The 20,123-nt window shown below is 46.9% G+C and overlaps 2 long non-coding RNA genes across 2 annotated transcripts; both read left to right on the forward strand.

The window, feature by feature from the left end:
- Positions 1-14,293: 14,293 nt before the first annotated feature.
- Positions 14,294-16,408, forward strand: LOC119272512. The gene is made up of 4 exons (XR_005134757.1): positions 14,294-14,711; positions 14,860-15,042; positions 15,318-15,419; positions 15,505-16,408. It is a non-coding gene; the product is annotated as an uncharacterized LOC119272512 (long non-coding RNA).
- A 1,015-nt stretch (positions 16,409-17,423) lies between these two features.
- On the forward strand, positions 17,424-19,354 carry LOC119272513. The gene is made up of 8 exons (XR_005134758.1): positions 17,424-17,528; positions 17,627-18,001; positions 18,150-18,332; positions 18,580-18,681; positions 18,766-18,801; positions 18,892-18,987; positions 19,068-19,115; positions 19,279-19,354. It is a non-coding gene; the product is annotated as an uncharacterized LOC119272513 (long non-coding RNA).
- Positions 19,355-20,123: the final 769 nt, after the last annotated feature.

Genomic DNA, 20,123 nt, shown 5'->3' on the forward strand with positions numbered 1-20,123 from the left:
ATGCATCAGAGTAGGATCATACATAAAGTAGTAGCAGTTCTAATGCAAGCATGAGAGGGAAAGAAATGGGCGATATTGGAATGCTCAAGGGGGGTTTGCTTGCCTGGTTGCTCTGGCAAGGAGGGGTCGTCGTCGACGTAGTCGATCACAGGGGCTGCATCGGTCTCGGGGTCTACCGGAGCGAAGAGGGGGAAGAAACAGTAAATACAGAGCAAACAATGCATCACAAGGCATAACATGGAAATAAGATGTGCCGGGTGTGACCTAACATATGGCTAAACGATATAGGTGAAGGGGGATTCAACCGGGAATGTTTTCCCGGTTCCGGACCTTTGTCAGACTGATGACCGGAGGGGGAATGTTCCATGTTCAGATAGTTAGAGGCATCTGACATGTATGTGGGTAGCGTATTCGGATTCGTCTCGTCGTTCTGAGCAACTTTCATATATAAATTATTTGCATCCGAGCTATGGTTTAAAAGATATGATTTTCTAAAGTTTTATTAATTTCCTGAATTTATTTATTTAAAACCAACATTATCTAGAACAGTGGACGATGATGCAAGCATGACATCAGCGTGATGTCAGCATGTCAATTGGTCGGTTGACCAGTCAAACCAGACATGTGGGTCCACTTGGACCCACATGTCAGTGACAGTGCTAACTAACAGAGTTATGTTAACCTAACTAACCTAATTAGTGAGAGGGGCCTAGTAGTCAGTGAGAGATTAGGGTTTTAATTAACTAAGCTATATAATTAACTAATTATTCTATTATTTATTTTGGTTATTAAGGTGGGGCCCATAGGTCAGTGGGACAGGGGTGTCCCAGTCAGTAGTTGACTTAGTCAACTGGTCAACAGGGGCCTCGGGCCTACCAGTCAGTGGCACGGGGCGATGCCACGTGGGTGCCAGCTCGGCACCGGCCGGAGAGGCGTCGGAGCTAACACCGACGACCAATCCAAGGGTGGAGCGATCGGGAGAGCTGCGGGATTCGTCCACACCGCACCATTTTGGGCGCGGCCGGGCTCGTTCGAATGACAAGACAACGGCGGAGCGATGTGGTACGGCGGCGGAGGCTGTGGTGGCCGGAGCTGAGTGCATCGGGCTCATCGGCGGCGAGGTTCTTCGGGCGAGGTACGGGAACGGGACTATGAGGCGCAACGTGAGCTGTGCAAAGTGCCTATGGTGCCTACTCGACGCGAGAAGTGGAACGGTGGCACGCACGGGACCAAAAGGTCACCGTGGCCACGCCGGCGACGAGGCCAGGCGGCGGCGCGTTCGAGTGAGCGTGGAACGGCCGCTACAGGCGATCAGAGGAGGCAGGGAAGGGCACATCCGGCGCAGAGGCTCACCGCGGGAGCATGGGGTCTGGGCAGAGGGCTCGGGGAGGACCGGTGGCGTAGATCAAGGACGAGGACGAAGCGGTGGCCGAGCCGGAGAAGAAGAAGAATGCGGCGACGCGAGGGGCTCCGGGGCTCGATCCAACGGTGCGGTGGAAGCAGAGGACCACGACGGAGCTGTTGGACTTGCCGGGGCGACGAACGGACGACGGTGGCCACGGCTACGGCGATCGACGGCGATGGGGGCGCTCGGGCATCTCGAATAGAGGCGAGGAAGGAGATGAGAGGGGGATTGTGGGCCTGCTTGGGTTCGGGGGAGAGAGTGAGGCGCGCGGGCGAGTTGTTAAGGGCATCGGGGAACCGTGGGATTGGCGACACGGCAACGAACGTCGGTCGGATGCGCGCGCGTGCCGACGCGTGCGCGAGGAGGGAGACGGGCGCTAGGTGGGCTGGGCCGGGGACTGTAGCAGTAGGCTTAAGTGCACAGTAGTTCTTTAGGCCTTTTTCATTTTTCATTTTTCTGTTTCTTTTCTTTTCTATTTTTTGAATTTTAGCTATTGTTTTCTATTAATTTGTAAAAATAAAAGAGTTTTGTTAGAAAGGAGACTTGCCAAATAAATCAAGCACATTATTTCCACGAGTCACAAAATGTTCGAGGCCAAAATGAGTTGTCTAACCATTTCTAGAAATTGGAAATGTCAATTTTTTATGTTGGCAGACCACTAAATAAATTTCCAGGGGCACTTTGGCATCCCAAAAGAGGTTGGTTCCAACATGATAAATAACTAGAGAATATTTGCCACAGTTTGAACATTTTAGTTTTCATGTTTGTCAAATTTGAATTTTTTATTTTAAATTGGATTTGAATTTGAATGGTGATTTGGATCAAGTGAAGATTAGCAACAGTAACAAGATGACATGGCACCATTAACAGGTGATTACTGTAGCATGACATTGGGGGTGTTACAAATCTCCTCCACTACAAGAAATCTCGTCCCGAGATTTAAGTGCGGATGTAAAGAGTAACTACGGGAGAACTGACCCTTATAGGGTTAACTATCTGGTGAACAATTCAGGGAATGTGGCGGAAGTATCTCTCGAGTTGAAACTTAAGAAAACATCGAGAGCAAAATATGAAGGTACAATAGGAAGTTTCAAGCGAATCTGCAAACAATCGATACCTGAACAGAGTGTGAGAAGGGGGGTTCCGAGCATCGGGAAGAGATCATCTCTCGGACGGTGGCTCGTGACAACACACAAAGCCAAGAGCAAATGATACTTCGGAATAAAGGATATATAGGAGAGTCAGGTTTCGATCCTGTGGAACTGTGGGTTATGGGCCCACCATGTGGGTTAACAGCAGGAAGGCACTAATCAATTTGCACGATCATGATAGCAAGGCAGGTTAGAGTATAGCATGTTAGTTATGTTGGCAACAACGCTGGTACCAAGGGCGAGGGACGAAGAGAACCATTTTCCTGCTCGTTGAACGAGGCGGGCCGTTCGGCAAAGTTCTCGTCCATCGGTGGCTACCGGAATGTCATCAACAATAGTAACAGGGTATTTACTGACAGATTTGTACATTGAGGTGCTTACCTAAGCAGGAAATTATCTCTACTGAGATAAGTTAGTTTACCGGAAGGGTTAAACAAAAGAATGGAAAGGAAAAATTATGATTAGTATATTAATCAGAACAATGGAAAGGAAAATGTGTCTAAACACAATTATCAGGAGTATATCCTTCCCAAGGACAAGCAGAGGATGATATCCATGACAGGATAGTAAGTAGATAACCAATTAGGTAAAGGGAAAGAAATTTCATGACATTACCCATACAACGGTGTTTGGATAATTGATAAAGAAAATTTAGTATCATGCTTCAAATGTTCTTATTGGAGATCAGATTACCACAGACATGCTTCGAGATAGCATTGACATGGTTTCAAGCAAAGGTCAAACTTTGGATACACCAAGGATCAATCGGAAACAACTTAGAAAATAAGTCATACAATTTTAGAAGGGAAGAGATGAGGGTGTGGCCGGCCGGCTCAGCCACAATCCATCGACATGCCAAAAAGGATGTATTTCCAAAATTATATGAGCAAGTTTGTGTTGGGGAAGGCAAGAATGTTATGATGATAACATAAATCATCGAGGGGGGATTGTATTTCTCACCATGAATTCGATTGATATCCTGGAAAAGCTCAGAATGTTGATGATGATCATGACACATTTGTCGAGAGATTTCATGAAGATGTCACTGAGCAGAAAAGGAAGGAAGAAGTGAAAGGCTATGAGAACCACGAATTTCAACACAAGCTCATTGTCAAGCTTGTTGTTCAAGGTGAAATGATAAGATGAGGAAGATCGACATAAGCTTAGCTCATCGTCGGAAGTTGCTCCGGGCATAAGGACCAGGTAGCACAGTTAAAAAATTGACATGATAAAAATATAGCCGACCAGGCTAGGAATGATGTGATGGGGTATAAAGCTTCCCAGTATCAAGTACTAGGTGTAATTCCAAAAGGTAAATCGGAGTAGAGGTTGGACGGGGAATGATTTGTAGAGGATAAGTAATTTAACTTACCCAGTAAATGGGATCAAGGAGGAAATATGGTCGGGACCATAACTGCAAGGGATCCAATTTATGATACCGGAAGAATATTCAAATGATTAAATATCCTTGCAAGAAGCTTTCATGATAAGTCCCACACCGTGTCCGTGGGCATGAACACAAGGTTCAGGGTCGACTCCCACTTCTTTAATGCATAACCTTTCATTTTACTTATCGCTCTTGATGAAGCTGTAGTATTGAAATTCTATCTGATGAAAAGCCAGTAGAGTATAATCCGCATAACTTTCGAGTTCAAACAGATTAGGGAAGGCATAGTTTCAACCCATCGGGGCATCTTAGAAACATATGTCATAAATTTCAAGAATAAATAACACAAACTCGGTAGTAGAGCATGCTTGAGAAAGTGGAGGATACAATTTACCAAAAGCATTGTGTATCCGAGGAAAGGCTCACAAGCTTATTGATATGAAGGACGTTGTCAGATAAAATCCAAAAAAGGGGGATTGGTGGTCCACAAGGGATCTGATGTCAGCATCAGTACTCAACCAGAGGAAGAAATAATGCAAGGAGATCAGATTATAGAAACAACTGACTAACTCAAAGCTCAATTGCGAAGGAATTATGAATTCCAAGACAAGGGATCAGAAGCAATGCTCTGATTAGGGATGGATAGGTAGACTAGCCTTAGGGGTACAATCGATGGTGATTTGATTGATCGAGATTCAGCACTTGTTAAAAGACGTCTCAGCCGGAAGGATGAATTCTAGGATCTGATTGAGGATTTCGAGCATTCGCAACATATTGTATCAACGGACTCAAAATGATAATGACAAAGGCTGACAATAAGATTACTAGACTTATGGTATTAACCATAATGCAAGCAAGCAAGAAATTCAAGAACAATAGGCTGTTGAGGATTTTCACAAGAACGAATGGTATTACGAAGACTTTTGTGAAGTACAAGAATCAACTGAGGATGAGCGGATACTCGGTAGGTGCACAAAGTTATCCGTAGGGGTATTCAGGTGACAAGGAACTGCAAGGCAGTAAGCTCACAGGATTCTCTGAACAAAGGAGAGCAGTTCAGGGCATCTTGTAATAATAAGAGCAACAAGGAATGATTGTATGAATGACAAGTGTATGTAGTTATTCATAAGGATATATCGGTGGTAGGGGAACTACAAAGAAGTGGGCACAGGGTCTCGGGACTCATCGAGGAGTATCTTCAGAGTCTTCTGATGAAACAGTCGGTCATCTGTGGTGAAGGGGCTCTTCGGGATGAAGTGGTTACGGGAACCTAATGTCAAGTTAGTAAAAATTTAACCCGAAAGGAAGAGATATCAGAGTCCCAGAGAATAGACGAGGAATAAAAGATCATAATATCACCCAATGGCGACGTGGGCCCGTAATCCACACAGCCAATGTTAGTAAAAGTTTTTCAGTGACTAGATCCAACTTCGACAGGGAGTTGGAAAGGGGGCTACCTACAGGCAGTCAGCTCTGATACCAACTTGTAACGCCCTCGATTTGACCGAACACTAATCATACACGCAAATGTGTACGATCAAGATCAAGGACTCACGGGAAGATATCACAACACAACTCTAGACACAAATTAAAATAATACAAGCTTTATATTACAAGCCAGGGGCCTCGAGGGCTTGAATACATAAGCTCGAATACACAAGAGTCAGCGGAAGCAACAATATCTGAGTACAGACATAAGTTAAACAAGTTTGCCTTAAGAAGGCTAGCATAAAAGCAACAACGATCGAAAAGGCAAGGCCTCCTGCCTGGGAGCCTCCTAACTACTCCAAGTTGTCAGCGGCCGTCACGTAGTAGTAGGCACCCTCGGGGGTAGCAGTAGTCTTCAGTGGTGTCGTCTGGCTCCTGGGATTCGTCATCTGGTTGCAACAATCAGGTATGGGGGAAAAGAGGTAGCAAAGCAGCCGTGAGTACTCATCCAAAGTACTCGCAAGACTTACATCAGATCTAAACTAAGTATGCATCTGTATCAAAGGAAATGGATTGTATCTGTTGACTAAAATGCAGAATGCCAGAAGAGTAGGGGGAAGCCTAGCCTATCGAAGACTAGCACCTTCAAGCATCTTCAAGCATCTTGCAGCATTTAGAAGGGTACAGATCAACATAATATAAAGTAGTAGTGTGTTATCAACCTCGGCCAGAGATCCTTTCTCGACTCCCTGCGAGAAAGCAATCCCAGAGCCATACTATCCATTTCTCATCACAATCCATTTCTCATTACAAGTATCCAGTTCTAGTTGTATCGATCGAGATACAACTCCAAGTGTCCGTTACCATAGGACAGGCTATCGATAGATGTTTTCTTCCCTGCAGGGGTGCACCAACTTACCCACCACGCTCGATTAACTCTGGCGGGACACACTTTCCTGGGTCATGCCTGGCCTCGGCCAAACAATACGCCGCAACCCGACCTAGGCTTAATAGAGAGGTCAAGCACGCCGGATTAAACCTATGCCCCCAGGGGTCATGGGCCATCTCCCCAGGAACTCCTGCACGTTGCGTACGCGGACGGTGAGCAGACCTAGCTACCTCCTTCAACAAGGCTGGAGCTTACGCAGTCCAACCCGGCACGCGCCGCTCAGTCGCTGGCGTCTATTAAGCTTCGGCTGATGTATACGATGCAGAACGCCCATACTATGCCCATGTGATGGTTAGTGCTATCAGGCCAGAGGCCCCTCGGATCAAATATCCAAACCGTAGTGGATTAGGAGCACGCGGTAACGATCAGAGACTCACGATCGATGTGACCCCGTCGCCCCGTCTTGAGTACTTGCGGCAAGGGCTAAGAATGCCCGGCCATGCCTCGTAAGTATCTCGCGGGCACCTTCCAGGTCAACCCGACTCCACATCACTCGCTATTAAGCTCGCGCGGGTACCCCTCAGGGCCGACCCGTCTTTAGTAACATGGCTCAGTGTAAAGTCATAGTAACCATAGTAACTGTGTGACTAACACCAAAGGGAAAACCCGACGAATCACCCCCGGTGAATTCCACTCGATGTTATCATCAAGGTGAACGTAAGAGGATCCACCCTCGAGGTTCAAGTTTGATGGGTTGCACGACAGAGCCGTAATGGAAGTGGTTAAGGAGGAAATCACCCTCGATGACCTTGACCGTATAGCTACACTACAGAGATCTCATCAAGAGTGAGGTAAGAGGTTCCACCCTCGGCACTCGATGGTAACTCTGCAGAGTTGTACAACTAGGGGGGTGATGTGCGGTGTCGGGGCCTGGACGTTGATCACGTTGATCTAGTCATCGAACATAAAGCAAGGCAACTGGGACAAGGTGGGGGTCACTGATGGATCTCTAACCAACCTATACTAAGCAGTTTAGGATAAGCAGGTAACAAAAACAGGCTATGCATCAGAGTAGGATCATACATAAAGCAGTAGTAGTTCTAATGCAAGCATGAGAGGGAAAGAAATGGGCGATATTGGAATGCTCAAGGGGGGTTTGCTTGCCTGGTTGCTCTGTCAAGGAGGGGTCGTCGTCGATGTAGTTGATCACAGGGGCTGCATCGGTCTCGGGGTCTACCGGAGAGAAGAGGGGGAAGAAACAGTAAATACAGAGCAAACAATGCATCACAAGGCATAACATGGCAATAAGATGTGCTGGGTGTGACCTAACATATGGCTACACGATATAGGTGAAGGGGGAATTCAACCGGGAATATTTTCCCGGTTCCGGACCTGTGTCAGACAGATGACCGGAGGGGGAATGTTCCATGTTCAGATAGTTAGAGGCATCTGACATGTATGTGGGTAGCGTATTCGGGTTCGTCTCGTCGTTCTGAGCAACTTTCATATATAAATTATTTGCATCCGAGCTACGGTTTAAAAGATATGATTTTCTAAAGTTTATTAATTTCCTGAATTTATTTATTTAAAGCCAACATTATCGAGAACAGTGGACGATGACGCAAGTATGACATCAGCATGATGTCAGCAGGTCAACTGGTCGGTTGACCAGTCAAACCAGACAAGTGGGTCCACTGGGACCCGCATGTCAGTGACAGTGCTAACTAATAGAGTTATGTTAACCTAACTAACCTAATTAGTGAGAGGGGCCCAGTAGTCAGTGAGAGATTAGGGTTTTAAACAACTAAACTATATAATTAACTAATTATTCTATTATTTATTTTGGTTATTGAGGTGGGGCCCATAGGTCAGTGGGACAGGGGTGTCCCATTCAGCAGTTGACTTAGTCAACTGGTCAACAGGGGCCTCGGGCCTACCGGTTAGTGGCACGGGGCGATGCCACGTGGGTGCCAGCTCGGCACCGGCCGGAGAGGCGTCGGAGCTAACACCGGCGACCAATCCAACGGCAGAGCGATCGGGAGAGTTGCGGGATTCGTCCACACCGCACCATTTTGGGCGCGGCCGGGCTCGTTCGAATGACAAGACAACGGCGGAGCGATCTAGGACGGTGGAGGAGGCTGCGGTGGCCGGAGCTGAGCGCATCGAGCTCATCGGCGGCGAGGTTCTTCAGGCGAGGTACGGGAACGGGGCTACGAGGCGCAAAGTGAGCTGCGCGAAGTGCGTACGATGCCTACTCGACGCGAGAAGTGGAACGGTGGCACGCACGGGACCAAAAGGTCACTGTGGCCACGCCGGCGACAAGGCCAGGCAGCCGCGCGTTCGGGTGAGCATGGAACGGCCACTACAGGCGATCAGAGGAGGCAGGGGAGGGCGCATCCGGCGCAGAGGCTCACCGGGGGAGCGTGGGGTCTGGGCAGAGGGCTCGGGGAGGACCGGTGGCCTTGATCAAGGACGAGGATGATGCGGTGGCCAAGGCGGAGAAGAAAAAGAATGCGGCGACGCGAGGGGCTCTGGGGCTCGATCCAGCGGTGCGGTGGAAGCAGAGGACCACAGCGGAGCTGTTGGACTTGCCGGGGCGACGAATGGACGACGGTGGCCACGGCTACGGCGATCGACGGCGATGGGGGCGCTCGGGCATCTCGAACAGAGGCGAGGAAGGAGATGAGAGGGGGATTGTGGGCCTGCTAGGGTTCGGGGGAGAGAGTGAGGCGCGCGGGCGAGTTGTTAAGGGCATCGGGGAACCGTGGGATTGGCGACACGGCGACGAACGCCGGTCGGATGCGCGCGCGCGCCTACGCGTGCGTGAGGAGGGAGACGGGCGCTAGGTGGGCTAGGCCGGGGACTGTAGCAGTAGGCTTAAGTGCACAGTAGTTCTTTAGGCCTTTTTCATTTTTCCTTTTTCTGTTTCTTTTCTTTTCTGTTTTTTGAATTTTAACTACTGATTTCTATTAATTTGTAAAACTAAAAGAGTTTTGTTAGAAAGGAGACTTGCCAAATAAATCAAGCACATTATCTCCACGAGTCACAAAATGTTCGAGGCCAAAAAGAGTTGTCTAACCATTTCTAGAAATTGGAAAGGCCAATTTTTTATGTTGGCAGACCACTAAATAAATTTTCAGGGGCACTTTGGCATCCTAAAAAAGGTTGGTTACAACATGATAAATAGCCAGAGAATATTTGCCACACTTTGAACATTTTAATTTTCATGTTTGGCAAATTTGAATTTTTAATTTTAAATTGGATTTGAATTTGAATGGTGATTTGGATCAAGTGAAGATTAGCAACAGTAACAAGATGACATGGCACCATTAACAGATAATTACTGTAGCATGACATTGGGGGTGTTGCAACAACCCACGCACGCAACAACCCGCGACCAACCTCTTTTCCTTGAGATCACAAGGGCTCTAGGTATCAGGCCTAGTCCAGCAGCATGACCATCGTTGGCGGATAGTAGGGCACGACGCCTACGCCTCATTTTTTCCGTCGTCCACACCCGCTGCCAATGCCAAATTCCATCCCCAACACGGCAAGACCATGGCCTCTGATGCCGTAGCAGCGGCGATGGAGGAGCACGCCTGTAGATTCATTGTCGGGATCTGGTAAGTAACACCGCGGCCTTTTTTGATCGACTCCTTTGGGGTTCTGGTAGGGGAGCAGGCGTGTAGGCGGCTCGTTTCTAGCGACAGTAATGGTTGTTCGGGGGGAGTAAAAGTCGTTTGATGGTTTCAGAATCTTGATATAATTTTTCTTATGTTTGAGATGATTTATACTTCCGATAAAGTTTTATAATAGATCTATGCTTTTCAAAAAAAAGTATGAATTATAAGAGTGCCCGTAGATATGCCATAGGAATGTAAGAACATCTACAGCTGCATTTGTAAATCCAGGCACTCAAACGTTCGCGGATGCGCCCGTGTGCGCCCGCGGGTACTGACCAGTGCCTCATTTGCTGGCTTTCACATCCGCGTCCCTCATATCCGAACCCTTAAAACCATACAAACCATGCAACGCTACGTAAACACAATCAACAACACGCAGTTCATCGAATCAACTTTGGATCGCCGAACAAAAGAAGCATAGTTCATTGGAGTTCAACGGCAAATCCATACTATGAATTTAAAACATAGTTAAAATATAAACATAACGGGGAAAGGCGGAGGAAATCACAATTTCCTCGTCGGCCTCTTCCCCTTCCAGTTGTCGGCGTGGCTGTAGATGCTCTAAGGGTTAGATAAACATCATTCAAAAATCTCGGTGGATGTTGATATGATTGCTTGTCCTCGAAGGACAATGTCCATGTTTGTTTCGGATTCTGGGAGCAGATTAAGCTTTGCCAGTGATGCCGAATCTGCAATCTGAAACAAACAACTATCTGGAATCAGCTTTGCCAGTGAAGTCGAATCTGGATTTGGATCATTTTTAGTGCAATTTTCTGAAGCAACTCAAAATGTACTTCGGTAGTGAAGCTGATTCTCATAATCAGATTCGCTAGTGAAGCGAATCCACGTGTGATTAAAATCCAAGCGAAGCTGAAACAAACAGAGCCAATAGCACCATAAACGACGCATGTCATACAGATCATTACCATGTCTGTTTACCATGCAGATCATGTGTGCATTAAGAGGGAGAAAGAAGTTTATACACACAGAGTGGAGCATTTCGATGCCCATGCTCATCTGCACGCGGTCAGAAAAAAATCACAAAACATAAAAAAAATACATTTTTTGCATGATAGAAAATTTATTGTGTGAGGCCGCTTCAATTTTTAGGTCATTTAAACATCTGAGTAGCTCTTAGCAAAAAAGAAAAATCGGGTCAGAACATTGCATGAACCGTAAACTTTTGTATAGACCTCGAATTTGTCTTTTTTGCCGAGAGCTGCTCAGATGTTCAAATGATTTGAAAATTAAAGCGGACCTCACGTATCAAATTATCTACCATGCAAAAAAAATGGAGTATTTGTTTTGATTTTTTCATCAGCGCGGGTGCAGATAAGTCTGGACTCAGAGGTGGATTACCGATACACACAAAGAAAAGCACCACCGATACAAAGCTATAGATGGCATGGCCGAACACTCCCTCCGTTTCTTTTTACTCCGCATATAAGATTTGGTCAAAATCAAACTACACAAAGTTTGACCAAATTTATATAAAAAAATATGAACATCTACAATACTAAAATTATATAGTATGAAAATACGTTTCATGGTGCATCTGATAATATTGATTTCATATTGTGAATGTTTATATTTTTTAATATAAAATTAGTCAAACTCTACAAAGCTTGACTTTGACCAAACCTTATATACGGACTAAAAAGAAACGGAGAAAGTACAGACTAAACAACGAGGAGCGACAAAAGGATCCGGGACATGCGCCGGCAACTCATTATGACCTGGGCAACGTAGTAGTAGCAACCCAAGCAAGAACTAACAAGGAGACCACCAACAAGCATGCAAAGCATAGGTCATGCACCGAAGGGCAAGCCCACCATATTCTGGACCATGCTCATTATCCTTTTTTATATTCTGATCTGATGAATTCTCAAAGTAACACCATGATTGCTCACATCAGTACTCCAAACTTGAGCTCAATTTTTTGTCTGCAATCTTGCTCCATGTCGCCGCCCTGCTTTGCCAGGGCCTCGTCGATCTCCCGGATCAACTGTTCCGCCGACGCGATTGCCGCCTGAGACCCCTCAGCGAACTCCTGGCGTCTGCCATATACCGAGCCGAGCAGCGACCTGAGGCTGAGGGGAGGGGCAGTGCGCGGCTCCAGGCTCGGGAGCTCGCGCTTCGTCCCCGCCGGCGGTGCCTTCTCGTGACGACTTCCCAGGCGATCCATGGCCACGAACGCGCCCATCTCCGGTCGGTCGATCGACGCCTTTTTCGCCGATCGGTATTCGATACTGCTACCTGGTCGCGCGCTTCGGCCGGCGCTGCTGCGCGCGTCGATGCGACGGTGTGCTCCCTGTCTCTCGGATATGGTATGTATGGTTGCGTTTGCGCTATGCACGGTTCGTTGTCGCTTTGTTGCTTTATAGAGCAAAACAAAGGGGAAAAAAACAGGGTGCTGAGCCCAAACCGACTGGGTCTCCGGTTCGATTACGAATCCGAGACGAAATCACATATACGTGTTTCCCTGTTGTTTGGCTCGCACCCACGGTACAAATATAGTCTTCTTTTTTTTTTTGCGAGGGCGGTACAAATATAGTCAATCTGCTAGCTTCTCTTGTGAGTTTGCCGTTTAGGATGCGTTTGGTTACCAATTTTTTTTTTGCCGTTTTACACATAAGCTGGCAAAAACCAACATTTGCATGTATATTGGTTGCCTGCATCTTCTCTTCCTGCATCGTAGCACCGACTCTACACATCGTGTTTTGTTGCTCGCATTGATTGTACTCATACTAGTGCACGTTGTTTGGTTGCATACACTGGACATGATTAAGAGTTAACAGCTACACATAACACACAGTGTTACACGGCAAAAGGTCGCGGTCAAACTAAACATGTTATCCAGCCGTGCACGCCTGGTCGTTGCAGTCCACTGACTTGCCGCCGGCCAGCTTCTCGCCCTTGCTCAACCTTAGAGGCCATGGCGCTGCGGGAGGGTGGGCACCGTCTACGAAGTGGAGGGCGGCGCGGCTGGTGGCAGCCGGCGCGAAGCGCTAGGCAGAAGTGATAGGTCACCATCTACCTTGGTTGAATAGATTTTTAAATTAAACCCTATAAATTAAAAAAAGGGAGTACGAAAAGCTCGGGTTGCAGCTAGGACACATTTTTGCAGATCATGCCTGACATGCAGGACTTGTGTGTGGGCAATGTTTTCGCCTATGTCAATGATGGAACCAAAGGAGGTTACTATGGTTGACGATAGCGTTGTGGCTAGAGTGTTATCAGTGGAGCATATGGAGGTCGTCTCACCGGCGACCTTGTGTGAGGGACATGATTCACCTTTGTCATGTGAGCAACTGGGCATGCCTGAGTCGATCGTGTCGGTGGTACTATGGCCAATGATGTTGAGGCGATTGATATGTTGGCACCTGATCCTCTGGAGCCTAGCCAGCCGCTCACCTTTGTGGATCGTGGGTGGTTCCAACGTTGCAATCACCCACTCGCACAAGCCCGTTGCCCAAGTGGTGTCTGTGCGTGAAAAGGCCGATAACATTCTCTTCCAAATTGAGATTCATAGCTTGCTCAAACGTTTGGAGGCGGCTAACCCTGGATCTGGCAAGACGATTGTGGAGGAGGCTCTCAGGAGCAAAAGAAAGAAGAGTGACGCCGCAGAAAAGGCGTCTATAGTTGCTTGATGGAGGGCCATCAGTCTCTTAGATTGCCTTTAAGGCCCGGCTTGTCTATGTAGATTTGGTGGTGTTCGTGGTCTTCGGACGAGGTTCTTTCGTTGGTTTTTTTTGCGATGTAGGAGTGTGGGGGTTGGTGATCGTTGTGTGTTGGGTATGGTTGTCGGGCTGATCATGCACTTATGAGTTGCATGCTCTATGAGTAGTCCGTATGTGATTGATTTATATCAGTTTTCGTTTGGTTTTCTGCTAATTAACTAGGCAACTTTTTTCTTCTTAATTAATCAATGAGGCAAATCTTTTGCCTTCGTTTAAAAAAAATGTACATGGAGGGGAATTCGAATGAAACGACTAGGGGCAGTAGATCTACGACGAGAGCTCTGCCACATAACATGTCGTGAAATTTTCCTTTTCTATTTCTTGCCCGACGATTGAGCAGCACACAGTCGTCCCCTAGGCCATACACCCCGCACCCCGCCGCCGCCCCCCGCCCCATCTCCGGTCACCTGTCAGTCGCTCCTTAGCCGGCCAACACGCCGCGCCCCGGATCCTCCTCTTCCCCGAACGCGCTGGCGCGCCTCTCCGGAGCCTCCCACGACCGCACCCATGGCAAGGTAACGCCCTCCGCCTCTCTCCCTCCTTTTGCTTTGGGTCCATGAGCGAACCAATCACCTAATCTCCACGATCGTTTGCTGGTTAGATTATTATTAGGGTCTAAACAACGCAATCCTGCCACCCTGCTACTGCTAGTGCTATCCAAGGCGGCAGCAACGCTCACCGAGCTGGGGATGGTCAGCATAAACAAGGCAGATATCGTTGAGCCCGCCGATGAAATCTTCCCTCCCATCGATCACGGCCATGCTCTTGTAGTGGACAATTGCCTCGACGCAAATCCGACAATGTACAGATCAATTTCTCCTTCGCGGGTAGTACCAAAGAGAAGTTTCCAACCGCCCACAAACGAGAGACAGGGGCCACAGGCAGAGGAAATAGAAAACCTCCATGTTCAGATCAGTCCTCTCAAATGTAAGCTGAACAAGGTACTGTATTATCGTTCTATATGAGATGAACGGCAGCAGGTTGAGGTCTACCGCCGGCTCTCCCGGTACTACATCCAAGCCCATGAGGTACCAGTCATCACTTATCATGGCTAGCCTTTACAGTTTTCATGATATATATTGCCTGCTTGGTTCGTCCTGTGTGTGCATTTTAGTAGTCTGATGATGTCTGTGCCTTTGCGTTTGTGTTCATCTACGGTCCGCTCTTCTACTGCAGTTACCCTCGCCCGGAGAGGAACCAGATAATGCACAACTGAGCAAGGAATTGGAGCGTTGTCTGGATGCTTATGAAATAAATTTCCTCGAGCATGCCAAAGACAATCCTGAATGGTACTTCCATCCTGAACAATGCAAGCTTGCCAGCTTGGAAGACTACCAGCGGCTAGTGCTTCGTGATCATGTAGGTCAACAATTGATTCCTCCCTGCCAATTAGTATAACTTTCATCCATGCTGACATTACAAACTTGTTCCCATAATCAGTTAATGGGCATTCTGTTCTAACTACTCTGAGGTTGGGGATGAAATTTGTCTTCGTCTGGTTGAATGCTATGATACTCCTTATAAAGGAAACTGTTAGTGTCCTTTTATGGTAGTCATGATTAAGTCAGCAAGTGCCCATGTTTTTTTTGTGTTCCAGTACTAGCAGCAGCCCAAGTAACATTTCCTTTCTGCAGGGTATGTATGGAGATTTGAAGCAATACCGCCTGTATTATCATACCTACCAGGGAGATGTAGAGTATGTCCAGTTCTGTGAGCAGATGGCGGAGCAAATTAAGGTAGCCATGATGCAGTCAAGTGTAAACCATTGTATATATTGGTCATGCTAAGTTGGTCTGATAGTGATCTTTTTCCATGTGACAGTGGATTGACAATGAAGCAGCACTCTTCGGCGATCAGGTACTCCTCATAGCCTCTTGCATTTGATCTAACTACACTGTGTTGTACCTAGGTGAAAGCGTAATTCTGAGTCTACAACGAATTAAATGCACGAAGCTTAGCACCCGAAAGCTTAGCATCTTTGCATTGTGGACTTAAGTTGCTAAGGCATTTAATATGCTTAGCACCTCATCTAAGCACCTTTGCATTGGGGGAGGTCTAAGTGCTTTTGCAAACAATAGAATTTATTCCATCACTCATCATCTATCTTGATAAAAGAGATTTTTAAATTAAGCCATATAAACCATAAAAGAGGGAGTAGTATGAAAAGCTCAGGTGGCAGCTATGGCTGGCAGTTCTCACTGGCGAACGCTCGGCAATGACTACTCCATTCTACTCCCTTCGTCCCAAAATATAAGAAAGATTTTAACACTACACTAATGTCAAAAGTGTTCTTATATTATGGAACGGAGGGAGTATAATGTAGTGCATATAAATTTTCATACTTGGTCAAAGTTTATAAAACTTGATTTAAAAACAAAAATGTTAACGCCCACACGTGTGGGCGTTAGCTAACTCGTCCACACGCCTCCATCATCGTCCAGTAACTTCTGCACGAATCTTGGCACGAATTAGCTGATTTTGTATGCCACGTAGGACAACGCGCGTGTGTGGTGTGTGAGAGAGGTCGCCCACACATCCGTTTTACCACACGGAGGGGCCGATGTGTGGGCGTTTAGCAGTTCAGCGACACACCAGTTTTTCAGTCACGCACAAGGGCTGGTGCGTGGGCGTTTGCCATCTCACCCACACACCCGCCTCCTCTCCCACACCCAAGCTGCCAGTTGCCATGCATTTTGCAGTGTACATGGCAACTGCCCTAGTATGATTGCAAGCAGATGGCAACTCTCTTTTTTTTTATCCGAACATGTCAGTTGCCATATGTTTTGCATGGTACATGGCAAACTGCCCTAGCGTGCACGTAAGCAGATGGCAACTCTTTCTTTTTAAATGGCAACTGCCCTAGCGTGCTTGTGAGCACATGGCAACTCTCTCTTTTACGCGAACATGTTTTTTGCCATGCCTTTTTTTGTAGCGCTACATGACAACTGCCTAGTGTTAGTAGGTGGCAACTCCTAAAGTTTTGAAATCATGGCAACTGCAGTAGACCAGACCACACATGGCAACAGCTGTAGTTGTCCAAAAAAATGACAATCTGGAACTTTGACCTGAGATGGCAACTGCAGTTGAGCAAACATGGCAACTGCACTTAAACGAACATGGACAAGGGTCCGGCCCATGGCAACTGCGGGGCGCGCGGTAAAGTGTCACGTGGGGCGTGCGGGACCACGAGGTACGAGGCCTGACGTACCGGGCGTGTGGGCGTTATCTATTTCGCCCACACGCACGCGTGTAAGAGGGACCGGGAGAGAAAAAAGAGGCGTGTGGACACTAATTGTTTTGCCCACACACAGACGTGAGGACTGGTCCTCTTAGGCACCACACAGAATGTGTGGGCAGATTTCTTAACGCCCACACATGTGGCAGTTATCGGCGTCCTTTAAAAAAGAATATATACTCGCTACGTTGTGGAACGGAGAGAGTATTTTCCAAATCAATAATCTCTTGACCGCTGTGCATGGTGATTCACCCTCCGCACGAAGTAGCAGCCGCCACAGAGCCACGCGCTCCGCTGCGTCCATGCCAGATGCTCTAGCGCCTCTCCTGTCTTGTCTCGGTGGAGAGGGGAGGTCGAACGAAACGGACAGTAGATCTAGGATGATTCTGCCACGTAGCGGTTCGTGAAATTTTCCTTTACGTACAATTTCTCGCCCGACGATCGAGCAGCACACAGTCGTCCCCTAGCCTAGGCCCTACACCCCGCCGCCGCCACCCACCCCATCTCCGGTCACCGGTCAGTCGCCCCTTAGCCGGCCAACACGCCGCGCCCCGAATCCTCCTCTTCCCCGAACGCGCTGGCGCGCCTCCCCGGAGCCTCCCACGGCAAGGTAACACCCTCCGCCTCTCTCCCTCTTTTTGCTTTGGGTCCATGAGCGAACCAATCACCTAATCTCCATGACTGTTTGCCGGTTACATTATTATTAAGGTCTCAACAACGCAATCCTGCTACTGCTAGCGCTAGCGAAGGGGGCAGCAACGAACACCGAGCTGGGGATGGTCAGCATAAGCAAGGCAGATATCGTTGAGCCAAAGAGAAGTTTGTAGTGCACAATTGCGTCGACGCAAATCCGACAATGGACAGATCAATTTCTCCTTCGCGGGTAGTACCAAAGAGAAGTTTCCAACCGCCCACAAACGAGAGACAGGGGCAGAGGCAGAGGAAATATAAAACCTCCATGTTCTGATCAGTCCTCTCAAATGTAAGCTGAACAAGGTACCGTATTATCGTTCTATATGCGATGAACGGTAGCAGGTTGAGGTCTACCGCCGGCTCTCCCGGTACTACATCCAAGCCCATGAGGTACCAGTCATCACTTATCATGGCTAGCCTTTACAGTTTTCATGATATATATTGCCTGCTTGGTTCGTCCTGTGTGTGCATTTTAGTAGTCTGATGATGTCTGTGCCTTTGCGTTTGTGTTCATCTACGGTCCGCTCTTCTACTGCAGTTACCCTCGCCCGGAGAGGAACCAGATAATGCACAACTGAGCAAGGAATTGGAGCGTTGTTTGGATGCTTATGAACTAAATTTCCTCCAGCGCGCCAAAGACAATCCTGAATGGTACTTCCATCCTGAACAATGCAAGCTTGCCGGCTTGGAAGACTACCAGCGGCTAGTGCTTCCTGATCATGTAGGTCAACAATTGATTCCTCCCTGCCAATTAGTATAACTTTCATCCATGCTGACATTACAAACTTGTTCTAACTACTCTGAGGTTGGGGATGGAATTTGTCTTTGTCTGGTTGAATGCTATGATACTCCTTATAAAGGAAACTGTTAGTGTCCTTTTATGGTAGTCATGATTAACTCAGCAAGTGCCCATGTTTTTTTTGTGTTCCAGTACTAGAAGCAGCCCAAGTGACATTTCCTTTCTGCAGGGTATGTATGGAGATTTGAAGCAATACCGCCTGTATTATCATACCTACCAGGAAGATGTAGAGTATGTCCAGTTCCGTGAGCAGATGGCGGAGCAAATTAAGGTAGCCATGATGCAGTCAAGTGTAAACCATTGTATATATTGATCATGCTAAGTTGGTCTGATAGTGATCTTTTCCATGTGACAGTGGATTGACAATGAAGCAGCACTCTTCGGCGATCAGGTACTCCTCATAACCTCTTGCATTTGATCTAACTACACTGTGTTGTAGTGTCACACATGAGCATGGTAACCATTTAATTTTGTTGTGTAGCGGCTGAGAAACGAGCTAGAGGCTTTTCTTCAAACACTGAGGATTGCGAAACGGTTTCCGTATATTTCCAGACGCTCAGTTGTCTCTGCCTTACGTGTAATGCGCTTCTCCCACCTATTAATTTGGTCGCTGAAATAAGTGATGATGGCATTTCTCAATTCCGTTTCCAATTTCAGGAGCATCTATATAGCCTTCGGTTTGACTTTAACCACCGGAAGGACTTGGTTGGTGTCTATCTTGAGATATGGAAATGGGTTGCTAGGAATAAAGTTATATTATCAGGCCAATCTTCACAATTAATAACAATAAAAATTATGGTGCTCTTTCCATTGTCCCAGCTTTGTATGCTCGTTGATATTGATATCCACTCGCCTTGACATTGCTTAGATGAATTTCGGTGACGCTTTGAAGCAATTGTATGAAGAGAACATTTCCCCCTTCCGCAGGCCTGACATCAAATTAGCACTCGATAGCTATCCAGGCCCCAGTTGGATAAATTCTAGTGTAGGTTCATCTTCGTCAACGATAATGTTCAATTGACTTCTTCAGCTAATTACTTTGCATATGGTTTCATATTTCCATTTAATAATTTTGTTCCATTTAATAATGTTTAATAAATTCTAGTGTAGGTTCATCTTCGTCAACGATAAGGCAAGGGAACCCGCTCTCGCCAATGTTGTTCATCTTAATCATGGAGCCACTGCAGCGGTTATTCCACACAGCATCCGAGTCCGGCCTCCTAGCACCCTTGGCGGCGGTTGGCCTCAAGAACCGCCTGTCAATATTTGCGGACGACGTCATCATCTTCCTGATACCCCACCCTGAAGGAAATATGCCCTAGAGGCAATAATAAAGTTATTATTTATTTCCTTATTTCATGATAAATGTTTATTATTCATGCTAGAATTGTATTAACCTGAAACATAATACATGTGTGAATACATAGACAAACAGAGTGTCACTAGTATGCCTCTACTTGACTAGCTCGTTAATCAAAGATGGTTATGTTTCCTAACCATAGACAAAGAGTTGTTATTTGATTAACGGGATCACATCATTAGAAGAATGATGTGATTGACTTGACCCATTTCGTTAGCTTAGCACTTTATCGTTTAGTATGTTGCTATTGCTTTCTTCATGACTTATACATGTTTCTATGACTATGAGATTATGCAACTTCCGTTTACCGGAGGAACACTTTGTGTGCTATCAAACGTCACAACGTAACTTGG

This window comes from Triticum dicoccoides, chromosome 3A, assembly GCF_002162155.2.
Source record: "Triticum dicoccoides isolate Atlit2015 ecotype Zavitan chromosome 3A, WEW_v2.0, whole genome shotgun sequence".
In the NCBI taxonomy this organism is placed as follows: domain Eukaryota; kingdom Viridiplantae; phylum Streptophyta; class Magnoliopsida; order Poales; family Poaceae; genus Triticum; species Triticum dicoccoides.